Source organism: Euwallacea similis, chromosome 14 (genome assembly GCF_039881205.1).
Source record: "Euwallacea similis isolate ESF13 chromosome 14, ESF131.1, whole genome shotgun sequence".
Classification (NCBI taxonomy): domain Eukaryota; kingdom Metazoa; phylum Arthropoda; class Insecta; order Coleoptera; family Curculionidae; genus Euwallacea; species Euwallacea similis.
This window is the reverse complement of record NC_089622.1, coordinates 2,030,205-2,045,330: the sequence shown is the minus strand read 5'-3', so window position 1 is coordinate 2,045,330 and position 15,126 is coordinate 2,030,205. Positions and strand designations below refer to the sequence as shown.

At 37.5% G+C, this 15,126-nt stretch overlaps 1 protein-coding gene across 1 annotated transcript in view; it reads right to left on the bottom strand.

The window, feature by feature from the left end:
• Positions 1-15,126, bottom strand: part of LOC136413542 (pancreatic triacylglycerol lipase-like) — a 111,320-nt gene that overhangs the window by 60,855 nt on the left and 35,339 nt on the right. The gene's annotated exons all lie outside the window — the stretch shown is intronic.

Below are 15,126 nucleotides of genomic sequence, written 5' to 3'. Positions count from 1 at the left end.
GAAAGATGACCTTTTTAAAGCAGGCGTAATCTTGCGAGTTGGGGCTATCTTTAAAGTGAATATTAGTTAATAATTGTTGGAAAAAACTACTGGACGACCTAATCTTCTGAACACACCAACCCAACTTTCTGGACATACCAAACTTGACGCCCCAGCCATACCTTCTGGACGAATTAATCAAAACATATTAACTAATGTTCGCGTTACCCTTATGTAAACGAATCCGAGTATTAAACGCAAACTTCTATATGTACCTAACTGCTACATAAATTATCTACACCCTAATTCACAAATCACATTAACGCATATTCATAACTATTGATATTACCCCGCAATTATACACATGTTTTTTAATTTATAGCCGAAGACGCAGTCCATCATCTCTAAGTGGATGCTCCATTCAACGTTCCACTCTCGACCCTCTTCGACCCCTCGTCATCGACCTGTTCTCTTTTGTATTTTACATTTCACAATCTCGTTATCATATCGAGATGATGAATTTTTAAAGTCGATCTCTTCAGTCCATCTATTCTTGTGTTTCACTTTTATTAAGGAAGGCAGTAAGTAATGCAGGAAATACATGAAGTTTGCATACTAAAAATTGTATTTTACGTAGTGAGCTTCTTAGCACCTTTATGTGGCTCAAAATATAGAAGCTTTGAAGTGAAGTCGCATTAATTAATTGAAATAAACCATTTAGCTACGCAAAGTTGTTACCTACCTATTTTATGTATTGGTTTGGCAGCAATTTGTAGAGAGGTATTTAGAAAATGATTTCTGGCAAATGAGCTTTTGCCACGCTTTTAGAAACTGGTGGAAAAGCTTTTGAATTAGTTATATCTCCATTATATGCGAACAAATTGGGATGCCACATCAAACCTGGATACGCTTCGTTTGCAGTCGGTACGTGTATACATGAAAATATATCAACGGGAACGTGACTTCTTCTAAATCAGTTTCACCGCTGACTGATAGATAATTTTAGCTTATAAAAGAATCTTTAAAGTGCTTTTTCAATTCGAAACTGTGACCCGAAGAGTGTCGGAGAACTTCTCCGACTTCAAACTTTTTAACCGTCCTATGCTGGGAATTTTTAGTAGCTATTTTTGTGTCAACACCAAGTCGTGTCTAATGAAAAGTAGGATGTGGCACTTTAAAAGTCCACGGTCAAGGGGCGCCTCAGCCTTGGAAACATATAGATAAGTTGAGACGTTTTAGGTCAGGCTGGGAGCACAAAAGCCTTGTGCACGACCCGTTGGCACGTTGTTCTAGCCAGCATGAAAGAGGAGGACGAAAAAGAATAATGTGCTCTAAAGGACTTTAATACTGAGGGATTTTATTATAGAGGTTGCAACCAGGAAAATAAAGGCTGTTGCAACGAAAATATTCCTCAATCCAATTTGTGAGAGAACAATAATTCTGCCAGTCTCTATTATTGGACTGCACGTTGAGATGAACCTGCGAAAAGATTTCAGAGGTATGTTTTAATTATTTTGCTGGCTCTCTTGGGAAAGTATTTCATTTCAAGGAAGGGGAGGAAGGGGATTTTTCATATAAACATGATGTACACAGGGTGGACTTCTTATCCATTGAAAGGCCAACAAAATTCTTGGAAAAATGGCTAATTGGGGGTGTATTTGCACATACATTTTTTTGCAAAATCATTTGCAAAAACTTTTAGAAGAGATTGATTTACATATTTATTGACAAATGTGATTTTAAAACATCTCGTTTTCCCTAATTTTAATCGATTAGTTCGCCAGCATTTGAATGGTCGTGTTGGTCCTATTTCGTAGCCTCCTTGATCGCCCGATCTGACACCTTTCGATTTTTATTTATGAGGCCTTAGGCCCAGGTTTTCATGTCTTAAAAATAATATCTCTAGACTTCAAACAACTGTACAAAAATTTTAAAGATTTACAGACACTTGAAAAAATGCGTTTTCGAAAAACACTTTGTAAATCGAATACGGAGTATGTTATATAATGTGAGTTTCAACCTTCATAAAAATAGCGAAGACTTAACCATCCATATCGGTATTCTTTTATCTAGACTGAAAATAGAATTTTAAAAGTATCTGATTTAGCATACTGTGAACAATCTTTATGCTAAAATCGACACACACACTTTGCACAAAAGGAAACAGATTAATCTTGCACCCGAGCTTTCAGAGGTGCACACTGAAATACATCAAAGAGGAATATAATAAACCCTCCCCAGATAGTGTATCAGTAGCAAAGCACATGCTTCTAAGAGAACCACAAGTGAATCACTTCTGGTGTTAATTGCGCCCTCCTGGCAACTAATTTTCCCTAAATTACGGCTCACTCTAAAGCTTTACTGCCTAGCCGCTCAAAGATAAATACTTAATCAGACATCAGTTTTAGAGGTCTAAACTTTACAAATCCATAAAAAATCTCTTAGAGAAACGTTTTTCCTTTTGTTCTTCTTCGCATTTCACCGTCAATTCCCGAACTAGCCGCAACCTTTTAACCTTTCCAGAGTTTCCCTAAGTCGTGACTTTAGAGCTTAAATTTAAAAGTGAGCCATATTTTAAACTGGAAGATAGGAGGCCAATATGTTATCGGACAGGCTGAATTTATCCCTGCCACATTGCTCGGGCACGATATACCGAAGAGGGGGTTGTAAAATTCCAAATCTTAAGTAGAGAGATATGTATTATTCAAAAGAAAAAGGGCTTTATTTAATGCTTAAGGGCCTATCGAGGCGGTGAAGCTGTAATATTGGTGGATTTCGGGTGTTCGGAATGGCTATATTAAGTGGAACGTAAATTGGAACTTGGAAAAAAGGAATACATTTCATTTTATTGTATTGTTAATCAGCTCTTAAGAAACGAATGTAAAAATGTATAGGTTTAGAATGTGCAGCTAGTGATTTAGAAGCAATAGATCATTTACGATCTAGCGCTTTGACTGCGAAATCCTCCCTATTTATTAATTCGGATAAGATGAAGCATGTAGCGATTACCTTGCGAATAATGAAATTGAGTTGCCTTTGAGTTGGTGGGCTTGGGATTTTCCTCAGAAATGTAATGGATCATCTGGGATCTTTGACGGTTTTCCTTGCCGCTCCTATATTAATTGATGTATACTAAAGTACGAGAGTCGGCTGATAAATTTGGCACACATACGCGTAGCATGGAAATGAAACGAAATATTAGAATGAAATGAAAAATTAATTAAAGCGCAATTCTTCAGCTACAAAACGCAATATTTATGTTTCAATATAATCTCCATTTATACATTTCTCTCAACGTGTAACAAATTTTTGCATTCCTATAGAACTCTGGTCGTCTTTCGCGGATCCAAGTGGTTACAGTCACCTCATAGTCGGCAATGTAATGGTTACCGTTGAAATACCTCTTGAGATGAGGGAAGAAGTGGAAGTCACACGGAGCCAAATCCGGAAAATATGGTGGATGTGAAATAAGCTTAAACTTCAGTTTATCAAGAGCCTTCCCGGTGGCATGAGATGTGTCATGTTGCAGGATTATGGGCATTGTGGTCTTTCGGATGCGACACGCTCGTCTTCTAAGGTGTCTTAACGTTTCAATATATCGTTCAGAGTTGACAATTTGTCTATGTTTGAGATATTCAGTCACGTAAACGTGCTTGACATCCTAAAATACTGTCAAAAAAAGTTTCTTCGCCGGTTTTGAATTTTTTGGGTCTTGGTGAAGTGTAATGTCTACATTCCAAGCTTTGCCTCTTCTCTTCGGGGTCGTAACGATTTATAGATGAGGATTTTCGCTGACATTTGACATCAAATGCAACTCGATAGTACCTTTCATTTCCGTGTGGCGTGCTAGTGTGCAATATTTATCAGCCGAGCCTCGTAGATCCTAGTTGGTAATTCTCCGGTGGGAATTGAAGCTTTATTGTAGGATTTATGTGCCTTTTGTAAAGTAGAGTTTACCAGGTCGTCACGATAGTTATTTTTTTTACATACAACAACCCTCACATCTTTATCCCTTCTAATTCTGGAGATACAGAATTTTCAATCCTATCATACGTGCTTTACGACGTGCAACAATTCATACGAATTTATTTTGAAACTTAAAGATACGCGTGAGCTCGGTTTAAATTCTTTTCGTTCCTGGTCAGAATGCTCTCTGGTAATTTCCGAGCTGAAATCCGGCGTTTCTTAATATATTTTCATTTCAAGGCGCTGAAACGAAATTTACATTGAAATTAAAAAAAAATTAATTAGTACTTTCGAATAAGAGATAAAACAGAAGTGGAAACTTGCAGTGATTTTGTATCACTTCCTACGAGATGAGTCTTCGAAGACCAAATGAAATTTTATTGTCTTGGCTAGACTTTATGGCATCTCATAGTAAACAGAGTAGAGTATATTAAGTTGTCAACTGAGCTGTTTCTTGTTTGCCCCAGATATAGAGATTTTCTTTGCCAACTCCGGAGCAATATTGGCTAATAAGTAATATGTAGGTCAATGGCGACTGCTTTAGACTTTCTTACTTTATTGTTTTGTTTTTCTTAGATATTTACGACACACTTTCCGAATTCAAAGTTATCTAATAAAAGTCTTTCGTCTGCAAAAGCCATTAAACCTTAAAAAAACAAACGAGAAAATCTGATTCTCTACTCTACACCAACGCAAGTTTTGGGTCGATATTGGATCGGACCTCTTAATGGCACCAGCCAGCCTGATGCAGAGAATGTATTTCACGGCTCGTTTTTAAGAACGCTCCAGAAAATCCCACTTTGAGATCGAGGAGTTCATGCATTTTCACTTTAAATTTTAATTTTATGCATCCTGACTGCGCTAATGGCTAGGAATGCAAAGGGGGACCTTAACTGAAAAACCAAAGCGCCTATTTTAGCTACACTCACTATTTACCTTTGTATAATATGATGGAGTTTGATTCTATTACCATTCACATCTCGCTCAAAGAATGACTCAAATTGAGTACACTTCCTTCAAATTACGAGGACGTATTTAAAATTTTTTCACCTTAAATTGCATTTCAAAGTTAGCAAGTTAAATTAGAATTCTAGAAAATTTGAGTAAATTGTAGTTTTCCTAGAAATACAATTACTGCTTTCAGAGCTCTTTGTTGGGCTTTTCTTCATTGCCTTAATATTCTATAATAAACTCAGAAAGCTAAATATTTAAAGTTATTTGGCGTTTCCTGAGTTATTTTACATTCCATTACAGAATTAAATTATTGAAATACAGCCTAATTTAATATTTCAAATTCGGATAAATCGCTATATTATTAGGCAATTTTTGCGTCAGTAGAACCAGAAACAATTAAAGGCAAGATCATGTAGTTACCGGAACGAGTCTCTACTGAATTTAAATTGAAACATGTAATTGTATTAGTGCGGTTTAGTAAGGGAGTTTCGGTATAATTACATGCGTAATAATTATTCTGTTTCCCAGAGCGAAATAATACGATAACCGACATAACGCTCCAATTTTCATATACCAATGATTTAGCGAGTCTTTTGAGTTTAGTGAGCTGTTATCTGGACAGCGAAGCGTTCACTTACTTTACTTACTATTTTTAGAATTATGTAATTTCACTTTAATATTGACAATATGTCTGCAATTGCTTCTTACCGTCCTCCTTATTAAACCTGAAATATCATTCAGATCCCATCACAGCCAATAATTAGTTGCGACATGCCTGAACCGCGATTTAGTAAGTGCTCAGGGTTCCTCACAGGCTTAAATAATTTGATCAGAATCACTTACCTAATGGAACCACCAACAACAATCTTCATCTGCCATTTCCTCACTGATTTGGTGAGTGTTGATAGTCAAGAATTTTCTGCGTCCGCTCGTTTGTATTTTTAACGAAAGGTGGGCGGGTACCATCTTCCCCGGCGGAGGCAGGGAAAAGCGCGATGGAAAGTTTAGTTTAGAGATGTGACCCTCGTGATCTTAACAGAAGATGCTATCCCATCTAGACCGAAACGCGCAAGTAAACCAAATCGCACTTGTGAGGCGCCAACCGCACTTAAGTTGCGGCTGAGGCTGGTAAAATGACTGAAAAGTAGGCAACGCCTTTATGAGCAATATATAACGTGATTTTACCCCTAATGATGATGGGATGTTTTAGGACATTACGCCGTTAACCCGAAACCGGAGGTATTAAATTCCATCTTGTCGATCATTCCCTGATACTTGCTGGTCTCTCGTGATGGTGCGGTTGATACTTTGATTTCATCGAGCTTTGATCCTCTGAAATGCACCATTTCGAAGCAAATTAGATATGTGGGAAGTCAAAAATCGATTGATATATCAGCTAATTGCCCTCGCACGGATCATTTCCGCTAAGAAAGCACCTTAATTGAACTAACTGGCAGCACATCGGGCGCTTCACGTTTAACACTTCGGCGCCGATTTTCGATGCAAACGTCGCAACTTGGTTTTCATGCTCTAATTTATGTTTCAATTAAGCAGCTTTAGCGTCGGTCGAACATTTTCCAGGGTTTTACGAGCCACGTTTACACGAACCGATTGGTTAAGCGCGTTGCTATTATGAGTTTTCTAGGGCAGCAAGGATCCGAGGGATTTATTTCTGCTATTACGACCCTTATCCCGAACTCCCAAAGTAACGCTTAACTCTCTGAGGTGTTGAATCCAGCATTTCTGCGTATTTATATTTCATATAAATAAGAAGATTATCCCTTTATTGCGTGACACACTGAAAATTTCCCCGACAGAGCGTTGTGTAAGGGCACCTGAAGGATGGCCGGTCATTTACTAAAACTAATGACCTCCCTAACGCAGAGTAAAATGGAGCTGCAAAAACGGCAGGAATAAACTGCTCAATCTATTTATTAAAGTACACTCGTTTGGGGGTTTTCTCTACGCTTTTTCGGTAATTTGCTCATTGGGTCGGATACTTATTACCTCTGCATAATTGATGATTTTCCTCCTGCAGAGGGGGTCGAATTCAATTTAGCACGTAGCAAAGGGTTTGCAAAAAATATTGCTACAAAGGAATATCTCGATACGTCACCTCGAGAGATCCTTTAAAGGAACTTTTCAAAGCCAAAGGGATTTAGCGATTCGAAACGTTGCTCCACGCCTGCAATATATTTGATGCTTTGGCCATCCCAAGAGTTCGGTTAACAATAAAAAGACCCATTCTTATGCAATACCTTTATCTATATTCCCAGCTGAAAGGAAAGAGCATGCTGGAGGTTGTTATATTAATAAGCCGTATTGTATTTTCGGCTCAAAATCTTATGTTTTGCTAAGATAAAGAAGTAAATCAGACTCACTTTCATGCAGTTAATTTCCACATAATTAGCAGTCGAATTACGTTGAGCTTCCACTTCAAGTCAAACGATATCCTAATTTACCTAACAGTATTGTGTGACGATTTCAAATCAAGTGTGTATTGCAAATAATGAACCCCTTGGATGCTAAAGCGGTCCTATATTCCAATGGGGGTAATTCAAATCAGCAATCAGAATCAGCCAAGTAGGGTAATTTATGCTTAAAATTACAGCCGACAAGTGGAGCATGAAGTATCTTAATTTTCTGAATAACAGACGCAGCTGCTTATCCATTTAAATCCAAATCTGGGTTTCAGTTACTTTAAGCAGATTCAAGACGTTCTCACTCCAAACATGGCTATTTAAATAGCTCTTCGCTCTCCACTGCAGCTTAAATAATTTAAAAGTTGGCAAGGGATTTTCTTTGGAGATATACTGTTTCAGCCTTTGGGCAGTTTGGGGTGTCACGATAAGGGCTGGCGACGAAAAACGACCCCATCAGACCCGAATCTGTTGTCTGTAATTTATTGCCTGTTAATGTCTTTTTGCAAATCTCTGAGGTACAGGAAGCTTTGTGATGAAGTGAAGAAGAATGGCTGTAAGTCGCCGACAAAAAAGGTACAGGGTGTCTCATATTCGGTTCCCAACATGACGATCTCGGAAAACGTAGAAGACACAGAGTTGGTTAAACGGCAGCAAAATTGTATCTTTATGAAAGGTGTACTTTGTTTTTTTAATTGTTTAAAAATTTCGATTACTTCTCGAGATATCCAGAAAAAACGAAAATTGCTATTTAAAAAAAAATTTCTGCCTTAAATTGCAGAGAAACATGAGAAATTTTCTTAAAGCACTTTTTCCCGCGCTACAACACGAAAATAGTTTTTCAGAATTACGACGTTTCGGTTTTCGATACCATCATCAGAATTTTTTTCCAAATAGAGACCTTTTTTTTTGTTTGCGAATTCGGATAGTAATTAATAATTAAGAAACAACCACGTGTCACACTTGCCAATTTGCGACGCCTGGATCAAAAATATTTATTATCAAATATCTCTGGAAGTAATGGGAATTTTTAAACAATTAAAAAGGCAAAGTGCTCCTCTTATAAAGACATAACTTTGCCTCCATTTAACCAACCCCTTATCTTTTATGGTTTTCGAGATCCCCGTATCAAGTGTTGAATATAGGACGCTCTGTATATCGTGTCAAAAATCCTGGAAACACCCCAATACTTCTCTAAGGCCTTATTTTTGAAACTCCTGCTAACTTTGCCAGCAAGATGGTTTCGATGGAGACGTCGAAAACACAGGAGAGTGCTGGCTGATTTCGCAGTCACAGATCGCGCTGAGGAACTCAATAAATCAAAGACAACTCGACGCCGTTATTAACAAAGTTTCACAACCCAAACTGATACAAACGCTCTCACAGACCTGCACGAAGTATTTTATGTTGTTGGTAAATGGAGGGTCCTCAGAAACTAACTCAATTAAGAGAATTCAATTTTATATTAGTGCAGTTATTACTAAAAATTACATTCGCATATATTGGACCGTTGTCATAGATGGGACCAAAGATCTTAAATTATTGTCTCTGTGGGGGAATTGACAAACTAACTAATTCAAAGCTAATTCACTTTTGTTATCCACGACGTTATTACGAGGTTCGGCTGATAAATATTGCACACTAGTACCCCACACGGAAATGAAAGGTACTATCGAGTTGCATTTGATGTCAAATGTCAACTAAAGTCCTCCTCTAGAAATCATGACCCTGAAGAAAAGAGACAAAGCTTGGAAGGTAGACATTACACTTCACCAAGACCCAAAAAATTCAAAACCGGCGAAGAAACTTTTTTTGACAGTATTTTAGGATGTCAAGCACGTTTACGTGACTGAATATCTCAAACATAGACAAATTGTCAACTCTGAACGATATATTGAAACGTTAAGACACCTTAGAAGACGAGCGTGTCGCATCCGAAAGACCACAATGCCCATAATCCTGCAACATGACACATCTCATGCCACCGGGAAGGCTCTTGATAAACTGAAGTTTAAGCTTATTTCACATCCACCATATTTTCCGGATTTGGCTCCGTGTGACTTCCACTTCTTCCCTCATCTCAAGAGGTATTTCAACGGTAACCATTACATTGCCGACTATGAGGTGACTGTAACCACTTGGATCCGCGAAAGACGACCAGAGTTCTATAGGAATGCAAAAATTTGTTACACGTTGAGAGAAATGTATAAATGGAGATTATATTGAAACATAAATATTGCGTTTTGTAGCTGAAGAATTGCGCTTTAATTAATTTTTCATTTCATTCTAATATTTCGTTTCATTTCCATGCTACGCGTATGTGTGCCAAATTTATCAGCCGACTCTCGTACTTCAGTACATCTTCTACATCAGAATTATTTTATCTCGAAATGTTATATTTTTATTTTCGTTTGGTCTTGATTTGGAAATTTTTCTGCTTTTCAGATAATAATGGCAAAAGTCTAGGGCGGAAAGAAGAAATTTACAATCCCCGAAAAGGGGCAGATCGACATGTTTTTACGTTCTTTCGTTTGTGATTTGGGATTTTTTTTTAATTTTCTTCTAAAATTTACAAAATTTTAACGTTTAATTCGTCAGTTAAAACAGCTTACAAATTATTAACAACTCAAAATTCATTATTTTTGAACGAAAAAAAACTATACATTCATTAACGTCGCTCACAGTAGTCCAGCTTGTGCTTCTGGAGCCGTGTTTGTGGCCTTACACGAGAATCAGAGCGACTAAAGTAATAAATGATAATTCAAAAAATTGATAAAATACTAATAAATCACCATAATTATTTTCTTAAAATTACGCCGGACGTTAGGATTAACGTCACTAACCGGCAGTTGACTCCTTTTTTAATCTTTTTTGAACCAAACAGACGCAAAAGTACATGAGACAGGGCCGAAGTTGTAGGAAGCAAGACATCATCTTGGCACGCCTAATTAAATTTCGAGTTTCCCATTTACGTAGGTATCTTACTGCAAACTTCATTGATTTCGAACCAGGAAATCCCGCAAACTCTGGTCTGAACTTATTTAGCGGGAATGATCTAAAAGGGAATAGGCGGAAAATCTGTTCTGAAATCTGAAACCCAATCAAGTATATATATGCTAAGTTTGATAATCTTTCTCATTTCATTTCAGTTTAGTTGCAGATTGCATGCACGGAGGTGGAAATGGTGGATGCTGCATGTTGCAGGCACAAAGGTGGAAGCGGCGGATGTTGCTGGTTGCAAGCATAAAAGTGGAAATGGCGAGTGTTTCCCTATACAAAGTGTTGCTACTGCTGGAAATTTCCTCAAATATTGACTCCCAAGACTTCGTTAAAATTATCTCCCTCGTCGCGACCTTAATATCTGAAACGTTAAGGACTCTCTTTTGTTTGGAAAATTTGTTAGTAGCGTTATAGATAAGTAAACATCCGGGGCCCATTTCAGAGGAACAGCATTTGTATTTTTAGTCATATTGGATTTCAGCAGAGAAGGGGGTAGTTTGGAATTAATATTTAACGTTGAAACCCTCCTATAAAAGGCGGTGTCAAGACCAAAATCGGCTGGAAATTAAGTCAATTTTTACTCGTCTTATTACGTTTTAGTTTGGAAGTAATCCATGACAAGCAAACGATATTGAAGTGTCTGGTTCTGCGCCCTCTAATAATCCCGTTTATTATTTGTGATTTGTGAGCCGATCGATTCAGTCGAATGCAGGTTTTCGACTAGTTTTAGTTGGAAGTGGATGTTTAGAAATGTTTGATGGGCTTTTCAACATGTCACAAGTCATCTCAGAACATTTTTCCACGCTGCTGAGTTATAATTATGAGAATTTCTGACAAAGCAGCAGGAACCTTTGATTAAGGCAATAAACAGCCGTTATCGCGGTGAAACTACAGACATAAATCTAGTGCAATAATTTTGAGGCAATTAGCTAAATTATAACTTAGGCAAACTTTCCTGAATCTTCGAAGCACGCGGAACATAATGACCCTCGAACGTATTCCACGTACTCCTAAAATGTGTTGCTTTGCAACATTAGCATAGACTACAGCACTTAATCTTTCAAACATAGGACAGTTCGGCTTACTGTGAAATAATGGTACTTATTTCATTACGAAATACTTCGTTTTGCCTTAAAACTGAATAGCTTGAGAAGTAGATGATAGACTTGAGTGATCTATTCCAATCAGAGGAACCATGTTGCGGCTCAGTTCTTCGCTATCAGCAGTAACGCGAATGGCTCTGGACTAGTACTACTTATAATTATAAGCGATCTGAGTTTTGCTTCTTCGCAGATTATTATAAAAACTACATATTCCTAGGGATTTGGCTTCATACTTTTATAAAACACTTGATTTGGATTGAGATTAGAATCACTAAGTTAAGAGTCAGTGGTTCATTCTTTGAAAAAAACGGAAAGATATACAAAACTTGAAAATTATTTAGGTTGAACAATTAAATATAGGGATGACTATTGTCACAGTCACTATCGATTAAATACATCTCTTTTAGAGACACCTCCTAAATTGCCTCTATTTTGGCTTCAGTCGATTTGACCTTTTCCTCCCATATCTGTCTATCATGCATTATTTTTTCTGTGGCTCTAATTCTCTGAAAGTGAACACTGTTTTATTGATATTTTTGCCAGATTGATTATTTGCTGTTTTTCTTTCCGCCTTTAGTGTTTTTTCAGTACCTAAGTACATTAATCAAAACTTTCATGCCTAGGCATTTTTCCATGATGGATAGTACTATAAATCATACTGAAAGTTACTTTCTCTTCAGATTAAATTTGTCGCTTCTCTTTATTCGCATTTCGATTATTTTAAAGTAATAACTCTGACGATGGTAGAGGATTTCCCCCAGACAGCATGTCTCAGCTGTCTCAAGATGTTCCCATTTAATGCTGCTGCCCCCGGTCGACTTCAATTACTTTTCTTTATTATTTCAGTGAGTTTGCAACATATTCCTATACTTCATACGACAATCAGTTGAGGAGATTAAAAATCCCTTGCTGCTCATTATTTTAGTAATTTCAGACCTTAATTTGATTTTTCTATGATTGTTAGGACATTGCATAGCTGCCGACCCAAAAATGATCTCGAAGGACCTTCGAATTTTGTATGCTTTCATTTCCTAAGGGATGTGCGGGAAACGATAAGGAAATAAGCATATTTTCACGGTTTCATACCGGTATCTACAGGAACGAGCTAACCGTATCGTATACAAAATGCACGAACTTACCATTCCTTACGAATATAACTCACTACGTGCGCCTAAGGTTCGTGCGCAAACTTCTCGCTCGTAGGAAATGAGTGTATTTCGTGCTGGTTATATAATATCACATTCTTACACTGCGGATTGTCGAAACGCGCTTCCATGTCTTGTCTCTATTTGTTACCACTGCTACTTTGAAGACGTACTTGATTTATATTAGTGAATGCTGCAGATGTAGAAATTGGTTCGTTCAACCTTGATCCCGTTCTTGTTCCCGCCTTTTTAGAAATTAATTATGTTTTTTCTAGACCTACAGAGTATGAGAGTAAGACTTTAGCTGAAGATGCACATTAATTCCTATTTAGTACCTTTAACTGTACGTTTGTGTTATTTTTTCATTCGTAATGCTAATCAGAAAGCACCTAAGTCCATATGAATAGATAAGTTTTGTTTTTTGATTATGGATGTAGGATCGCGTTTCTTAGATAGGTGATCTATCTTAGATAGATAGGTGTTACCTTTAAGTTGGATACATGTTAAATAGTAGGAATTATCTTTAAGATTGTCATACCCCTGGGGTACGACCCTAGTGGGCATTAGTTGGGGCATGGGAATTTCCCATGCTATGCCTTGTCGGTATTGGAAATCTCCGCAATAAACCGGGTCGGCATTCGAATTGCCTTTGATAGATTCCCTTGGCTCTATAGTTGCAGTTCCAATTCCCAGCTAAAACGTAACGGTTTGATGCGGCGGGGGTGCAGATGGCACCCTAGTCAGGATACACCCATGGTTTATCACCATGGGTTTTAGTATTTAAGATTTTACAGGGCATGTACAAGCTCTCTTTTCTTCAGACTTCGGTTGTCGTTGGTAACTCAGAAGTCGCGTCCGCGCTCACGAAACTCACAAGTTACTTTATACTCTCTTTTGTTCACTTTACATTAATAAACGCATATTTATAGTCCTTTTCCTATCAGTGATTTTATTATAAGATATAAACACCATCCTATATCTACAATAGTATCAAACCCGATGCTACATGGATATAACTTAACTATTGATTCCTACTGGTCATATTGACTAATTAGTCTTTATTGCTGATGATTACCCTACTAAACTTTTTCAACCAACCTTCTCTACATTTGAGTATAAATTAAAGATTTATCTCCACTTCAAAAATTTTACGACCGCCTCAAGAGTATCACAAGAGTCTCAGGAGTTTCAAGAGAGAGCTTCACATGTCAGCCAAGAAATTCAGAATTCTGACGGAATGATTCCTCAAATTAATTCTTGATTTTAGCGGAAGCTCCTCGTTGCAGTGCCCTAATCCCTCAAGTGATCAACTTTTTTAGCAATATCCTGCATTTGGATTATATCAATATCTGTTTCATCGCATTTCCATTGGGAATTCATCAAATTGCTGTCTCCCAATGCTCTAAAATTATTCCCTTTCCTGGAATTTTCAAGCAGTTATCCCTTACTTCCAATACTCTTGGCTTCAAATCACGTAACGGTCCTTTCACGTGTAGTTAACTTCGTTTTCTGTAACCTACAAGCCGTGGAAAATTTATAAGAAATACCAAAATAGCACTAGTTGTCGGTGACATTAGCGAGATTTAGAGAAGACTCAATAGCTCTATGGTACTTCTTACAAAACATTGCGGCGAAAATTTCTGTGTTGTGTATTTCTCCTCTGTTTTTTCTTTCATTTTTCCTCTGTACATTATGCATTAATTTGGCTCAAAGTAACAATTACGATTATCCAGAAATAATCCCTGGCTGGGACAAGGGCAAGGAGAAAATTACATTCGTCATGCACGTTTCCAGACTTCGAGATTCAAGTGGAGATAAAAATTTCCAGAGAAACGCAAAGCGCGTGCTTTGGAACGTAAATCGTCACACAGATTGCACAGACGTTGAATGGGCAGTAAATTGATAAGTATACATTGTAAAAGCTTCTTCAGAAAATCATATTGAACCGCTGAATATGCTGATGTTTCTAAGGCTGTTTCGTCTCAAATCGAGGAAGATTTATGCGAAAAATCAGTTCAAAAGTTTTTCAAGAGTATTTTTTGAGGAGTGAAAACAGCCTAAGTGTAATATTAATTCGAGCTTCGAGATCAATTTTCAATTGGCATGGACCAAAGGCTTGAAGTGAGGAAAATAAGAATATTTTGGCCCTCAGCCAATATGTAACCAGAACACACATTTCCGACCTGTTTGTGGTTGTAAATATTCGCTGGTAATGTCACACATAAATTTCAAAGGTAGGATTGCACATAAATATGTAAACTAGCTTCTCAATAATTCCGACTAACCCTAAGGTATGCTTCACGAGATAGACACCCGTCCTTGGTTTTTATACGAAAGGGGATATTTCCGAAGTTTGTTTTGCTATGTCCACAAAATGCTTCAGATGAGTATTTACGCTCAACGAACTTTGAATTGAAGGATCGTCGAAAACTCGTTTATGAGTGAGCCTCAAAAACTGCAAAAAAATTAATCGTTTCGAGCCCTATATCTCTCTAGGAGACTTCGGCTCTATACGCCAGTATAAGCGGAGTAATATCTCTTAGTTTTCCACAGGCGAGG